A 16277-nucleotide genomic window follows, 5' to 3' on the forward strand; every position below is an offset into this window, starting at 1 on the left:
ATGGGTAGTACTACCCACTCGAAAATAACCGAGTGGATAATTACCCACTCAAAATTTTGAACCATTTCAAACAAAAAAATAGATGTGCAACGCATGTATCTCGCACTATACACATTTGAAAGCATTGATGTACCACAATTCCATTTGGATAAACGAACGTGATTTAATGTGAATGTAATGTAAGCGTGTACATTGCGAAAACAGAAAAAAATCCTTACTAATGGGCCCCTCACCCTATGCTTTCTACCCACTCGGGCGTAAAGTGTTTCGCCGCCCCTGGTTGATTACTTATAAATGAAGTTGTCTGTAAGGAAAATTCTTCATTTCGTGTTTTGTAATCCGCTGACGTCCATCTTCCGGATAAAATTCCGGATCCCAGTGGCCAACTGCTTCGTACCCTTGGCCCGCCAATTATTTTTGTAAACTAGTACACTGAGGGATCCGAAAAAATCTTCAATGGGAAGACACCTTATCCGGCCAGAAGACGTACAATTCCAACAAACATAATTTACAGGCTTAAGAAAATCGCTGGAAAATCAAAAATATGAGGACAGTAAAGCTCTAGTAATTTTAGCAACCCCACTAGTCTATTTTCTGGGACACAAACAAAGCACCCCTCCAACCCGATAGGAAACGAGGTTAAACAAAATTACTGTTCCAAATTAAACAAGCACTGCTCAATCCAAACCACTTCCGGAATTGAAAAATCCCGCCATAAACAAATTGACTAATGTAGTACAAAATTGGATGGGACAAGCAAACGAACCGCGCGTCAATGCAAACAGTCTCGAACCCACCGAAAACTTTGGACAGGGTTTTCTGTTTTTCTAGGCTGGGTTGATAGCCGACGGCTGGCTGCCACCGCTTGATCCTACGTTGTAAATTAGCTTTCCTGGGTGAACATTGGTTTGCGTATAGCGCTTCGGTCTCTTGTTCTCGGCGTACTCGCTGCGGGGAAAGAGGCCAGTGAAAGGAAACTAAGTAGATTGACTTTGCTTCTCTTCGCTGGTGACCTTATTTTTCACCATCATAAAATTATTAACGTGGGCTTATTTCTGATTCTGTAGTACATCGACACACTTGACGTAATTTGAAACTTTTGTTGATTTGACAGATTGTGCTGCGAAAACACGTTCCAAATTTACTCTATCGAATCGCTACTTTTTCTACAATGTCCCGAAACGAATTTAGATGAAGATACTGACGGAAGATGAAAAATTAAATGAAGAAACCAATCACGGTCCTAATCTAATTTAAAAATTATTCTTCTTACAACACTGCTTACGAAAACAGGCTTTGCATTCTCCCGTGGTCTACATGTTTGCAAATAGATGGAAAGGAGTTGTCTAAATTAGAGTCTAAAGGAACATAATTATTAAAGTTGTCCCTTGCACATGTAGTTTGAAAGAATTTAATCATTCACGGAGTCGGAAAAAATATGTCAACTTCCATTGCATATTAAAGCTATGATAAATTTGTTCCCCAACTGCAAAAACATCGATAAATAATAATAACTAAATTGTGGCATTTTATAGATATACTTATAGCATCACACAATAAAAACCATTGTTTGTTGCCACACCTCTACAGCTTCCCGGAAACAACGTCAGTTCCTGGTACCACCCGGAACAACCCAAACAAAACATCGTATTGTTTTCATACACACAAAACAATTGGCTCCGGTTCGAAAGGAAGCTAAATACCTCGATTGAGCTCAGTGAATAACTAAATAAAGGCTTCTTTCTGTTTGAGGGAAACATCTTCCAGAGTCTAGCACCTGTTGTTCCCCGAGTTAGCACTGCACTATCATTCACTGAGGGGATGTGCTATTTGCAAAATGGGTTTACACTTGGGGGCTAAATGAAAAGGTTTAGGCACATGATAAGCTATTGTTTGTGAATGCTGCTGCTGCTGCTACTGCTACACCATTGCATACAGATTACGGATGATCCTGTACCTCTGTGCTCTGTTTGAGATCAGACCTGAAGGAAGCTCCTACCGAACCAGTCATTCATTCGGGCATACAGGCAGCCATGCAGGCAGACAGGCAGGCAGACAGACAGAATCAACTCATTAGGCTTGGACAATCAAACTAAACCGGGTGGAATCCGATCGGAGCCAATCAGAGGATATTTATATTCTCACAGGCAATAAAACGTTTTGCTGTTCGTTCGTTCGATACGTGCAAATGCAATTGTGGCTAGGTCTATTGTTCGTAATGTGCTTCAGTCGTAATTCTGCCGCTTTCTATGCCTGAAGATAGCTGGAGACGTACGTTCAGTCAGACTTTAAGCATTCGACAGCAGATGCTTTGATGATGAAAATGCATTCTTTTGATTGGATTGACTTCAATCGAACCGAAGTGGGCTTTTGCGTTGATGAGCTGGTGGGAGTTGTGTGTCTGAAGGATTTCGAAGGTCACATTTCTGACGAGGATCGCTTGACTCTAAATTAATATATCCAGACCTAAGTCCAGTGAACCAAATTTCTTTGTTCAAAAATTTAGGAGATATGAGGTGTGCTTAGTAACACTTTCCTAAATTTTATTGTTAATGGCAAAAATAAACTGAATCTACTTGTCATAAACTTATGATTGTTTGCTACAATCACGAATTTTTAAAGGATTTGAAAAATGTATTTTTAAAACTCAGAAAACTTTGTTATCATAAAAGTATATATTTTTGAAAGGCTCATCGCTATTTTAATCTTTGCTTATCATTGTTTTCAAATCACTTCCTTCATGACCTACCGTCACCGGGGGTTACTTTACGCCAAAAATAGAACTTTTTCTACATTACACTCAAGAGCTACGACCATACAACTTCAAATTTGAAACTGTTTTAACTGATATTTTATATATAGCAGAACCACCCCCAAAGACAGTAAAAAGAACTTTTGTAAACTAAAGGTTGAACATGACATATAAAGAACTAAAAATTGGCGTAAAGTCATTCCCACGGAGGGCTACTTGACGCCATTTTTTTCCGAAATCATGTTAACTTCTTGATGTGTAGTTAAGGATTTTTCTCGGCATTAATGTGTAATTGCAGATGAATGTCGCACTCGTAAAATTAAAGGGTATGTTCAAAAACTGCGTAACACGCGTCCAATAACTTTGTTTTGGAGAGTCAATAAAAACTACAAGGAAAAAGAGCGAGCAGAGAAAAAACACTGTTCAATATATACTTTTTCATTGAGTCTTATGAATTAGACAACCTTGTTTTAGTATTTTCTAAAATTAGTTTCAATTTTGTTCCGGAGTGCAACGGCATTTTCGACAAAAATGCGAATGGGACTGTTATATTTAATGGGTAGGTCAGTCCATCTATCTTTGATGAGATATCAATTTGGCTTAGTAAGGTTTTAACCATAAGGTCATTCACCTACACTGCTGAACTGTTCCCTGCTGCCCTTTCTGTCATTCCACGAAGAATTGCATCAATACACATAGTTTAAATACTTCTAGAAACAACAGCGTTTTTATAAAAAAGTTTTCCTAACAACCAACATATGATTCAGCTATACAGGGTGTTTGGTTCATGGTTAAGAATCTCTCGGGGGGTGATAGAATGCCATATTTGGAGAAAAAAATTGTTCTACACATACCATCAAATCTCAACCGTTACAAAATTATTGAACTTTTTGTGTAAAAAACTTATTTGTCTTAAAATACCTCTAACTTTAAAAGTATACTTTATATTTTAAATGTTTCAATTCCATTCGAAAGGTGAGAAAATTTTCTATTGAATGGTGTTCTCATATCTTTTAAGTAATTGGTTTTAATTACCCTTTAGCTGTAAAGTAGTTAAAAGTTAGTGTTTTTGAGGAGGTTTTTGCTAATTTTCTCGAAATAATGAAGTATGATTATAGCAATATTCATTATCCAAAAGTTGGGTTTTAGGACGATTCATAATTTGTTCTTGGACGTCAGATTTCTATCTCTTCTCATTTCTTTGTAATTTCATTACTATACTTTTCCTGTAACCGACTTGCAAGTGCTTAAAAGACTCTAATCTAAAAAAATATGATTTATATCGTTATTTACAAGATTTCATTGGAAAGCTGAGAAAATGTCCTATCAGTGTATGTACAAATATATTTTAGTTAATTGTACTAAATGATTTTTTACTAACGAAATAACTCAAAATTTGTGTTTTTTGGAGAGTTTTTTAATTATTCTAATTATTAATCAACAAAATTTATCGTTACTATTGTTCATTTGATGCCCCTTAATGTTCTCTATAACTTTTTATTAGACACTTTGTCTATATCTCTTTTCATTTTGCTGCTATTTAATAGTTAACACAGCAAGAGTTCGCCACAAATGTAGTGGGTTCGAAATAATTATTTTTGCATATGAAACGATGTGATAAAAACGATTTTGCGTCGAAACCAAAAGAGATAATTGAATGGAGTCAAAGAAAGAACTGTAGAACTTGCTGAGATGCATTATTTCCATGATAATAATGGTGATGTTTATTATTTACTATTTTAAGAAAATTAACGAAAATGCTAATAATAGCACTAACTTTAAACTAATTTACTTTTAAAAGAATACTAAATTCACTTAACTGAAAGGTATTAATACATTTTTCACTGTAAAATTTTCCTGGCTTTCGAATACAAAGATACAAAGTACAATAAGTTCCATAATTTTTCAATTAGAGCTGGTATTAGTGAAAATGAGATAAAAATATCCAAGTTGAATAACCCAAACTCATGAAAATAAGAAAAGGTAAGTGCATGTCAAAGAACGAATTATGCAGCTCTTCAAGACTAACAATCTGGATTATTAAAATAATGAGGTTAACTATTAGGATTTTCAAGAAATGAACGAAAAATCGTTCAAAATTGTTCAATTTTCAATAAATTACTTTGAAAAGGCTACTTAAACTCATTAGCTGAAACATGTGAGGGCATCACTCAATGAGAAATTTTATCACCTTTCGAATGGAACTAAAACATTTATAATACAAAGTATACTTTTAAAGTTAGAGGTATTTTAAGACAAATAAGTTTTTTACACAAAAAATTCAATAACTCTGTAACGGGTGAGATTTGATGGTATGTGTAGAACAATTTTTTTCTCCATATATGGCAGTCTATCACATAAATAAAGTGGTATTATATGAGAGATTCTTAACCATGAACCAAACACCCTGTATAGTTTAATCAACAGACCCTATGGTTGAAATATATTTTTGTTGCTTTCATGTAACTTTCAAATGGTTTACAATATCTCCTTGATGTCAAAGAGAAAGTTGCACGAAAGTTTACGGGCCTTTTGAAAAACCTATTATTGTTGATGGAGAAATGCGACTAACTTATGAAAAGGTCGTAATAAAACAAAATAATTGTGTTGTTAAAACAAAAGTTAAAATATCTCGAGAACTACTACATTTTAGAAAAATTTTGTTAAGAGCATTTCGATTTAAAATGGCGTTTAGAATCATATCCAAAAAGAAAATTGTATTTTTGACTGCAAATAGTAAGAATTATAAAAAAATGTCAAAAGTTGTTGTTAGGAAAACTTTTTTATTGAAAGCTTCTCCATGATCCAAATACACTAAAAAGGTTGCTTTAACGTCTTTAAAACGATAAACATTAAATTTTTGACATTTTTTGATGAGGTAACGCGAATAACTTTTAAAAAGAGCATAATTACACGAATTAATTGTTTTTGAAATAGCAAAATTTCAAATATCTCGAAAACTATCGCATTTTGGAAGATTTTTGTTAAATGCATTTTGATTTTAAATGGTGCTTAGAATTATATTCTGTAATAAAATTACAATTTTGTATGTCAATTAGTATGAAATTTAAAAACATGTACGAAGTTATTGTTAGAAAAACTTTTTTACCGATTTCTTCTCCATCATACAATCACATTCAAAATGTTTCTTTTCTCTATAGGTTTTTTGTAACAAAATATAAAAAATTTAAAAAAATGTGTTTTTTCGCTATTTAAATTTTTATCATAAATTTTTGTTTTTTTGAAAAATGACAACATTTTTTTTCAGTGTATATTTTTTTCGGATAGAAGTATTCATTCCCTGTAACTTGTTCTCAGATAGTTTTGCTGTATAAAATACAGCAATCGAACAAAAAAAATTGAAATTCATGCACGTAGAAACGTTTACGCCCTTTTGAAAAATTACTCTTGTATCAAAATATTCCAATTGCCAGAGAATATCATGGAGATTCATACAGCGAACACACCTGCAAAGTTTCGTTCGAATCGACGATGGTCATATTGTGCGGTCGGCCGGTTTCTCATGGAATCCCTCTATTGTCAAAAAGATAGGTGCTTCCCTTGCCGTGCTACAAGCTGCTCAATTTTTACCTTCCAATGCTCAATACAATTCTCCAAGAATATTTACAATAGTTCAATTGCATGGAAAACGTAGCCAAAGTCAGTCTAAGTTGATAAGTTTTATCACTTTTCAATAATATTGCACCATAACGAAGATATATGAAAAAATCATTTTCCGGTGTCAACGTTAACTGTCCCTGGCAACACTGCTGCATCGGAATCGAGTCAGATTAATTGCAATAACTTCGGTTCTAGAGCTGATCCTTGTAATTGTTATTACTCAAATGAAAGGCAATAGTCACATTCATTAGCCTTACTTGTTTTTGTGCGCAAATCTTGCTTCAATCAAAAGTTATAGGTGTGTAAAAGCGTTGTTGTCCATAAACAACATGGGCATGAATGGGTTAATCTAAACTCATGAACTTAAATATAAAACTAAAATTAAATTAAAACCTAACTTAGGCCACTACATGCAACTTACCCTAATGTATTTCAAGGCAATCTAAAAAATTGTAAAACCCTAGAACAGTACGGTCCAGTAAAACACATGAGTAAAAGTGATACAATCACCACCAATTGTATCACGGACAGATAAAAGGGCTAATGATGCAGGCAGTAATAAACGATTATCGAACAAGACAAGATCGTTTTCTTTTCTTCTTTATTCTTAATTAGAATTAAGAATAGTTCATATTGAACTTAGTTTTTGGTCGGTGAAAAGGTCCAAGCGGGGCAGAGGTTTTACTAAATTGGCCACGGGTCAATAAGAAAGCCTTCGTATCCCATCCTATCGAACAAACAGATTAAACTAAACTAAGAGGTATTTCGTATTTTTTTCTGCGGACATAAAAGGGAAACCTATGAGAATAAATCCATTATTCATTCCAACAATATGATAATCATCGTAAGCCACGTTTATCAAACCTTCGTTATTGACCCTTTCCTAGCCATCCGTGGATAAGCGTGGACAATTTTATGAAATTCATAAAAATGGATTTTCATATCTAGGAAAATACACAGAAACTTTTTTGAATTCATCATAATAATATAACATAGAAGTAACCTATGGATTTCTGAAATCTAAAAATAATGTATATTAATAGATCGCTTTATTGTGAATGTTCATTTTAAAGATCATCTAATTCCAATACCTATGAATATTGTTTTTTTAACGTATTTTGTTTCTGAAAATCCGGGAAAAACTAATAGAGCCAAACATGAATTTAAAACATGAATGACTATAAACTGTGCAAAGTGGTAATCGAACAACACCAAACATTTTCTGTCTATATTTTATGACGAACTTTTGACAGCCCCACAGTATTGATTAACTCAGAAGTCACCCAATCTCTTCCAATCCGAAAGTTTCCTGGAAAAGCACAACAACGGAATCACTCGATGAATGGTCAAAGTTCCCCCCCCCCCGCTACTTGGATCAATCCAAAAAGCAGCATTTTATCTAAACAACAAAAACACCACCACATCCCAAAAAGCCCAGCATTGATAGTCCCACTTAAATTGCACTTTAAACGAAAAACTTTTCCTCCTTCAATCTATAACGAGCACCACCCTTCCCGGACATCTCCCGGGTGGAATGTAAAATTTCCAACGAAACCGAATACAAGCCCTGATTCAAACACTCTACCAGTGCTGCTATTGGTCTGGTTCTCTGGCCGACTTTGATCATCCATCGAGAAGAAAGTTTGCTCAAGTAGTAGCCCAACAACATTCGCATACATTAGCATCGGCCGGCAGGCAGGCAGGCTCAGTCGTAGTAGGCTATTATGGTGTTACGGCCCCGAAGCGTACTAGCCATCTTTTTAGCATGCTTCGATTGCAACGATGAATAAACTGAGCAGTTTTTTTAAATAACTTTTAGAGTTGATATTTGATATCATTCTGAAATATTCTGAGATGATAAAACCAACAGGTAAAAATTTACGTCCGCTGGAGTAGAGATGATAAAACTATATCGAAGATGACATAGACCTTATTCGATGACGAAGGTATCCGAAGCTCATTTACCGGAAATGGTTTTGCTAATCCGTACTGATGGCTAGGCTTTCTCGTGATACTGCTATAAATCCTAGCCTGATAAGATTATCTCGTCGCCCGACCGATAGATAGAGCGATATAATTTTCGCTCGCAGGAATAAGTAATGAAAAGTGAATGGGAAAAACAAGTAAGACGCTGCTGGCGTAGGTGGGTTCGATGGATTCGTTATTGAGTTTATCTAATCCGTAATTTAATCTAGGTGTTGAATGATCTGCTGTTACAGGAACCGAGCAGAGAGTGAAGAATACACAAACGGAGAAACGAAATTGAATTGCATTGTGGAAAACATCGGTCGTTGTCGTTGTCAGGGTTGATAGATTCGCGATCAGGATGGGGACGATCCGGAAAATAGATGGTGATGGCAAAAGCGTACAGTCGATTCGCCAAACTGTCAATTGCTGTTTGATTTCGTTTTCTGTCGATTAAGTTGATTAAGATTCGTTTATTTGTTGTTTATGTGAGGTAAACACGCTTATTGAGTTTATTGTTTATGGTCATTAAACTTGATCAGAAGGCGTAATGATGTGTCAAGACAAATAATTAACAAAAAAATTGCCTTTCCCGCTCAGAGTTATCCCTCGATTCAATTTTTCTCCGCTTTCCAAATCAATGTCTAATTGGATCCGCATCATTACCCCACAAATCTACGTGAATGCTACAGGTGTTTTACCTTTCCACTCAGTTTTCTTCTAAGAAAGTCTCCCTTCTCGGCTACCGGTGACATGAAGCAACATCCGGAAAACACGTTCTCGCAGGGGAGAAAGTTACCAAACGTGCCGAAAAAATGCGTAATATAATACCACTTTATTTATGTGACCACTTTTGCTTTCCACTCCTTCTAGGTTCTGTTCCCTTTCCTGCTAGTCCTAGCTCACGACAGCATTTTCAGCAGCAGCTTTCCCGGGGGATGACGGGAAAAGGAAATGGCAATATAGAAGATTTATGGCCCCTGTAATCGCACCGAAGCGAACGAACCGACGCTGCCACGCGTCGTGTAATGTCACATATTTCTGTTTCGATCGAAGTAGGCGAATGTTTCAACGTCGCGAGAAGTTAGCAGGTTGATGGAGCAAATTTCGGATATTTACCTCATTCTTCCATCGTAAAATAATCGATAATTTCCCCCTATTCTCGTGTATTGTATGGGATCCATCAGTGTACTGCCAATTCAGCAGTCAATGACTCTAGCTTTGGAGCAATCTGCAGATGAATGATTTACTTTACCCATCCGCATTTTACAACCACCGTAAACAAAGCTAACCGCAGCCATTCATTCCAATTATCGCCACCTGAATTCTAACTTTTGGCATTAATTTCAATTTACTTCAAGTCAACAAACAAATTTTCCCTCCCCTTTCCCAACCAACAAACCACTTCGCCACAAATGAGCTCTGCCACCTCGAAGAATAACTACCGCCACCTTTTCCGCAGTGCAAACGGCTAAGCTGCTGAAATGAGATTTCGTACCAACTTTCACTCTCTTTCGGTTTTGTGCTAAGAATTTCCACATCAAACGAATCTGTTGAAGAGGAGATGTACCTATGATGTGTTGCTGAGATGGGTGACTGGTTAGGGGGCGGATGGTGAAAATGCTGGGTTGCCAAAGTGGAAACAACTTCCTAATGAAATGTCAATAATTACCCACCACCAGCAGCCCACGCAACTTGGCGTGACGATGGCGTTAGTAGGTACGATTGTGAAATGCTACCTATACCATACCGCCCCGCTTGTCAATTGGTTGTGAAATGGGGGGGTTCTTAAAATTAGAAAACTCCATTATCGTTAACATCACCACTCATCGAAAAATAATGGCTGCGCAGGTATAATAATCGGTGAGTGTGAAACGCTGCATGAACACGATACTTCCGGTTTGATTCAAGATGATTTGCTGGGCTGTTCGTGTCAATGGATTGGATAAATCCTTTTTAGCAATAGCATAGCATTTAAAATTTAAGTAATTTAGATGCGTACCCGATCATTATGAATAACATTGATTGGTGAAACACTCAGCAGGCCTTGAAATAAGTCAAATGCGGAAAATACAAGTAAACATTGAAAATCAGTAGTATTTGGGCATATATACATTATCATAAACGACGTGTATCGTTGCTGAGAAGGGAAGTCAAACGTGATACTAATTTAAGTGTTTTGGATTTGATCAGCATATGTATGGACAATTTTTTGGTGTCTGTTGAATATGTTTCCTTTCAGTACGTAGTGAATTTAAATGTATTAAATGTGCAGGGCTTGATTTGTACATAGTGGTGAAAAGAGTAAATAAGGATGAACTTTAAATTCATATTCGAAAAATGTCTGTCTTTAAGGCCATTTTCTGTACGGACGATCTCTGTGTATAGTGTATTTATTTTTATCACATTATACTATACCCGTAGGTAGAAATCGTATCCCAACAGAAAATCACCCGGGTTCTTATATGTAGTTTTCTGAAACGGAAAATATATTCTTATAATCCCTGATGTCGCGATCCATGAATCAGTTAAGAATCAGTTTTCTTGTTTTTAGAGTTTAAACGATACTACGATTTATTATTATTATTTTATTCAAGAATGACTCCTTTATTAGCTTTCTATCTGGTTTTATTAGCGAGAAGGTCAATCGAATGCTGAGATAGCCTAATAAGGAAACGATAATAGAAAAAGTTAACTGTGTCTGATTTGAGCAGAATTCCGTCCCCAATCTACGAAATGCATGAATATATCCGGCCACCGCTAAAAAGGCGATTTTTTTTTAAAAAATATCTCCTATATACTAGTTTTTCCAATTTCTGAAACCTATTCTTCTTATACAATTCGATTATAAAAATTCACAAATGAGGCGTAATCATTTATGCTTCGTCTAGCCATATACCGATATTGATGATTGCTGTCATCTGAGGTTCTTCGAATTTTTATTCGCATATCCTCGAGCTGCTTCCTGTCCCAGGAACATATGCGCCATGGTTTTTGTATTCAATGGCCTGGTGTCTCTTTGGAAGTATAAGCACGCCTCGACAATGAACGTGATATTGTGTTGACTGAGTCGATCATTTTGGTTGTTCTCCTCTCAGCCTCACTTGGTTATCTCCTTGGCTAGATCGTTATGCTAGAACAAATAAAAAAAAGCATTTCAAACAATTAAAGAGAAATGGGGTTTGCAGCCGTTTGTGGTTTAGTGCAAGATGATTGCGTGCTATTTTTGATTGTGTTAGGCAGACTCTCCTTAGCTGCTTCTGCGCTAGGTTTTTCCGTGGTGTAGTGTTTCGTTACAGAATTGGCACGTAGCAATCTGTCCTGGGTGCGTGACCAGCCTTCTCTGGTTAAGCCTCCCGTTTTCGGTTGATCTGCATATAATGGTGTAACTTTCTATCTTCCTTCGAGAGCTAACTATGGAAAGGACAGCAAAAGAGTTTTCAGGGAGATGGTTGCTTTAAACCAGTGACTTAAGCGCCACTTTCTCTCTCTCGAGGGGCCACTGGTCAGTTCGTGTCCGGCCAAAGACTCTTAAATTAGGGCGAGTAAAACGTATCCCAATTCTCACCCAAACTGCACTTCACTCCCAACCACCCAAAAGCTTCGAAATCGGGAACATGTTCGAGTCTTGAATCAGCGAGCCAACTGCTCGAAAAACGCGAGGCAATCGATCTATTCAATGGAGACGCACCGTCGCTCATGCATTACAACGCACAATTCCAGATCACGGTGTGTCTAAAACCATTATTAACTAAAAAAATGACCACAAATTTGGCATGCGGCATTCGAAAGATACGGTATCCAAGCATCTTCTCAGTGAATTTCAAAATGATCCATTGAGAGATTCGAGAGAAATGGCGATTTGAAGTTTTATGACACGTTTCATAAGGCTACCAGCAAACACCCACGGGTTTGGTCCTATCTTTATAAACAAACAAATATTTGTTTACATATTCGGTACTTGGCATTCAAAAGATATAGTATTCAAGTATATCCGCTGCAAGTTTGAAAATATTTCATTGACGGAATCGAAAGTTATAACGATTTGAACGCGATATGCGGTCATTAGGGCATATCATTTTTTTGTATTCTCAAAGGCCCCCCCTCTCATATTGTGAAAAATGTCAAGGTAAGCTCAGATGCCAAATTTCACATCATTTGGACAATTCTAGACTCCCGCCCACTTCGCTTGAAATTTTTGAAATTGGTGCTATGGGAAAATGTGGAGGAAAAATATATTAAATGCTATAACTTTTGAAGTAGCAATCAGAAAATTACAATTTATACCTCCTTTTAAAGAAATAACCTTAGTATTTGAATGGAGATATTCCTGTTCCTAGAAAAATACGGGATAGTGGGATACTGTGTCATTTTGGCCCCAAAATCCCTTATTTTTTAATTTTTTTGCTCCGTGTTGCAAACCATACATATTTTGCAGTTTTCTAATGTGAAAATATCTCAGGAATCGAACGGAACCTTTTGTACCTTAGTCCGAATAGTTGAGATTTTAGTGCCTTTTGTCATTTATATTAAATTTTATCATTTTCTCGTGCATATATCTCGATTATTCTTCATTCAATTTTAATAAATTGTACCTTTTTGACCGTTTAAAATTCTTAGAAATACAACAAAAATAGATCCTTTGCGTTAAAATTCAAAAACATCGATTTTTTTTGACATTAACTCTACAAATCACATTTTTTTTCATTAAATGTCGTAATACCTCAACTTCACCCATTTTTTACAGATATGAAATTTTTTTGATGTGATTTGTATGCGAATTTTTTACTATAATTAGAAAATTAAATAAGAATTTTGTTGTTAAATGGAGTTAATATGTGTGATTTTATGATAAAAATGCGAAATCGAGACTATATGTCAGATAATTTGATGTTTCTGAATTTTACCGGCAACGAATGTATTTTTATTTTGTTCCTAAGCATTTTCCACGTTCAACATGGTACAATTTATGAAAATTGAATGAAGAATAACAGAATGTACGAGAAAATGATTAAATTTAATATGAATGACGAAATCCCTATTACCCCTATTATTAAACTTCTCGTATTTGAACAAAGGTCAAAAAGGTTTCGTTTGATTCCTGAGATTTTTTCACATTAGAAAAATTGTATGGTTTGCACCACGGAGCAGAAAAAATAAATTAATAAATAGGGGATTTTAGGGTCAAAATGACACAGTACCCCACTTTCCCATATTTTTATAGAAACAGAAATAACAGTAATACATATAGTCCAATTATATGGCTATTATTTGAGGTAGACAACTCTATTTTATATTCTTCTGAAGGAAAATTGTTGATAAAACGTCTACCGTTAAGTAATGAAAAAAACTTTTAGAGTCAGTCAACAAACTACTGAGATATGGCCTTTTTAAATAAACATTCCAACTTTTATTCATTTTTTTTTGATTTACTCGTTATAGTTAACGTTAGGTAAATAACCCTATTTTCATATTTTTTTTCAGCGCAGCATATAAATAACACCTTTTGGCATTATATATGTGCAATTAAATGGTAAAGTTTTTCTTTAAAACAGCGACACGTATAAACGATCTAAATAGTCAATGGACAAACATGGCTTCATGCTTGAAATCTGGTAGAAAACCCATCTATGACCGCACACCGCATTCAAATCGTTATAACTTTCGATTCCGTCAATGAAATATTTTCAAACTTGCAGCGGATATACTTGATTACTATATATTTCGAATGCCAAGTACCAAATATGTAGACAAATATTTTTTTTATAAAGATAAGACCAAACCCATGGGTGTTTGCTGGTAGCCTTATGAAACGTGTTATAAAATTTCAAATCGCCATTTCTCTCGAATCTCTCAATGGATCATTTTGAAATTCACTGAGAAGATGCTTGGATACTGTATCTTTAGAATGCCGTATGTCAAATTTGTGGTCATTTTTTGGTTAATAATGGTTTTAGACACACCGTGAGATGTTTAATGGGGCCGTCCCCCCGATTTTGCCCTACTCCGAACTAGTTCTCTAAAACGTTTCCCAAATAATAAAAATACCAAAAAATCAAAATTGTATAGAAATTTAATCCGAAATCGTAATTCTGAACCAAAATTAAAACTAAACTAAAGATAGCAAAATTATCACATCTAATATAGCCTTTTATATTTACACTGGCGTTTAACATTACTTACAGTGGTTGGTTTCTTCCCCCCAGAGCTCTGGTTAGTGAGTACAAAAGGAACGGTCTTACTTGGTATCGCTGGCCAGCCACGACGGTGTTCCAACGACGGATGCGACGGTTTGAAGGATGACGATCCGGAACGATTCTAGCGGTGACTGTGACCGCATGGACCACAGAGGGCGGGAAGGCGGAGCACCAGCTGCTTGCTTTCCAGCTACGCCCGTGTGTCACTGGTCCACCCACGTTGAATGGGTTAACGAGCCTGTTCAATGTGTATTCTTAGTCTAAGTTGCACTCACAAAATTTTGGAATAATAAAGCTTACATTAATTCAGACCAGTTAGTTCAAAACTATCACAATCCAAGTCACGAACGCGCATCAAAACTCCAAGCACTATTTGAAAAACCGATTAGAGAATTTCTTTGGTCCATTTGAAAATTAATTAACTCAGCTTTTTTTAAGTTACTACTCGCGCTTCTATAAACCTCTCGAATTCCTCGAAATAATTGAGCAGCTTCTAGCACTGCAAGGGAAGCACCTATCTTTTTGACAATAGACTTTTCGTGTTTCTTGATCTCACGGTTTTCAAAGAAAAATAGTTTTGAAGCCCTACATGCACTAGAAGAAAGTTGGTCATGAAAAGGTTAAGTTAAATTTCAATATAAGTTCAATGATTTTCTACCTCGCCCTATCACTGTTTTTAAGATCCTGAAATCAGAAATATCAACATCCCTTGGAATGTTGAAATGAATGAAAGAGGAATGAATTTCAAATCATGTCCGGCCTGTTGAAGGGTATTTTTCGGTTGTTTGGTTCGTCACTCATTCATCCGGTACAGCGCAGTTATTTCCTTATATTTTATTTAAATTCATTTTCAGTTACAAACTGAATATAGTTTCTTTACTGGCTCTGAGTGGAATCGAGCAAAAATGTAGCAGACAGATCTAGATCTATAAATCTCCGTCTTTTCTTCAGATCTACGGTGTAACTCATAGAATCTACGGAATTTTCATTATTTATTCAGAAGTTTGGGTAAATTTAGTAAAACTTATTCATAACCGATCTTTGTCATGACTAACGACTTACCCTTCAATATAGAGGCCTCTTTTAAAAATTTCAGAAAAAAAATCGTGTAGATTTGGAACGATTGTACCTGGAATTTATCAATTTCTTTGCTATTTGTTAAACCTATGTCCAGCAATGCAGTATTTAATTTTGGATTGTGTATGTTTTGAAAAATCTTTCAAGAACTACTTGGAAACGGTGAAATTTCTCAGCCTATTTCGGTCAGAACCATCTATAAGATAAGGTGGGGGAAATCTGACCGTTGGGTAAACCCGACCCCCCTCCGTTATCGAAAATCAGAAACACTACGCTAACGATTATCATGTTGCCTATAGGTTGTTTAACTTATCTTGCTTGTGAGATAAATGATCGAGAATGAGCTTTATCTCTTTTGAGTTCAGTCAACCAATAGCATGAGAATCGTCATTACCGGCCACGACCATCTTCACCGATACTTAGGATAGTGTAGGAAATGTTGATGTAATACCTACTTAAGGACGGCCACCGACTCAGCGACGCTTCCATAGGTATTAAGGAGTTGGAATGAGGGACAGGTACAGGTTTTGGATTCGCCACAAGCAGGCAATGCGACCACGTAATGGATATATTTTTAAGCGGTGGGATGCTTAGTTTTCGAGTATACGAATACTCAGAGCATAAAGATATTTAGTTATGTTTTGCTTGTTTTTTTTTTCAATTTG

Source organism: Topomyia yanbarensis, chromosome 2 (assembly GCF_030247195.1).
Source record: "Topomyia yanbarensis strain Yona2022 chromosome 2, ASM3024719v1, whole genome shotgun sequence".
In the NCBI taxonomy this organism is placed as follows: domain Eukaryota; kingdom Metazoa; phylum Arthropoda; class Insecta; order Diptera; family Culicidae; genus Topomyia; species Topomyia yanbarensis.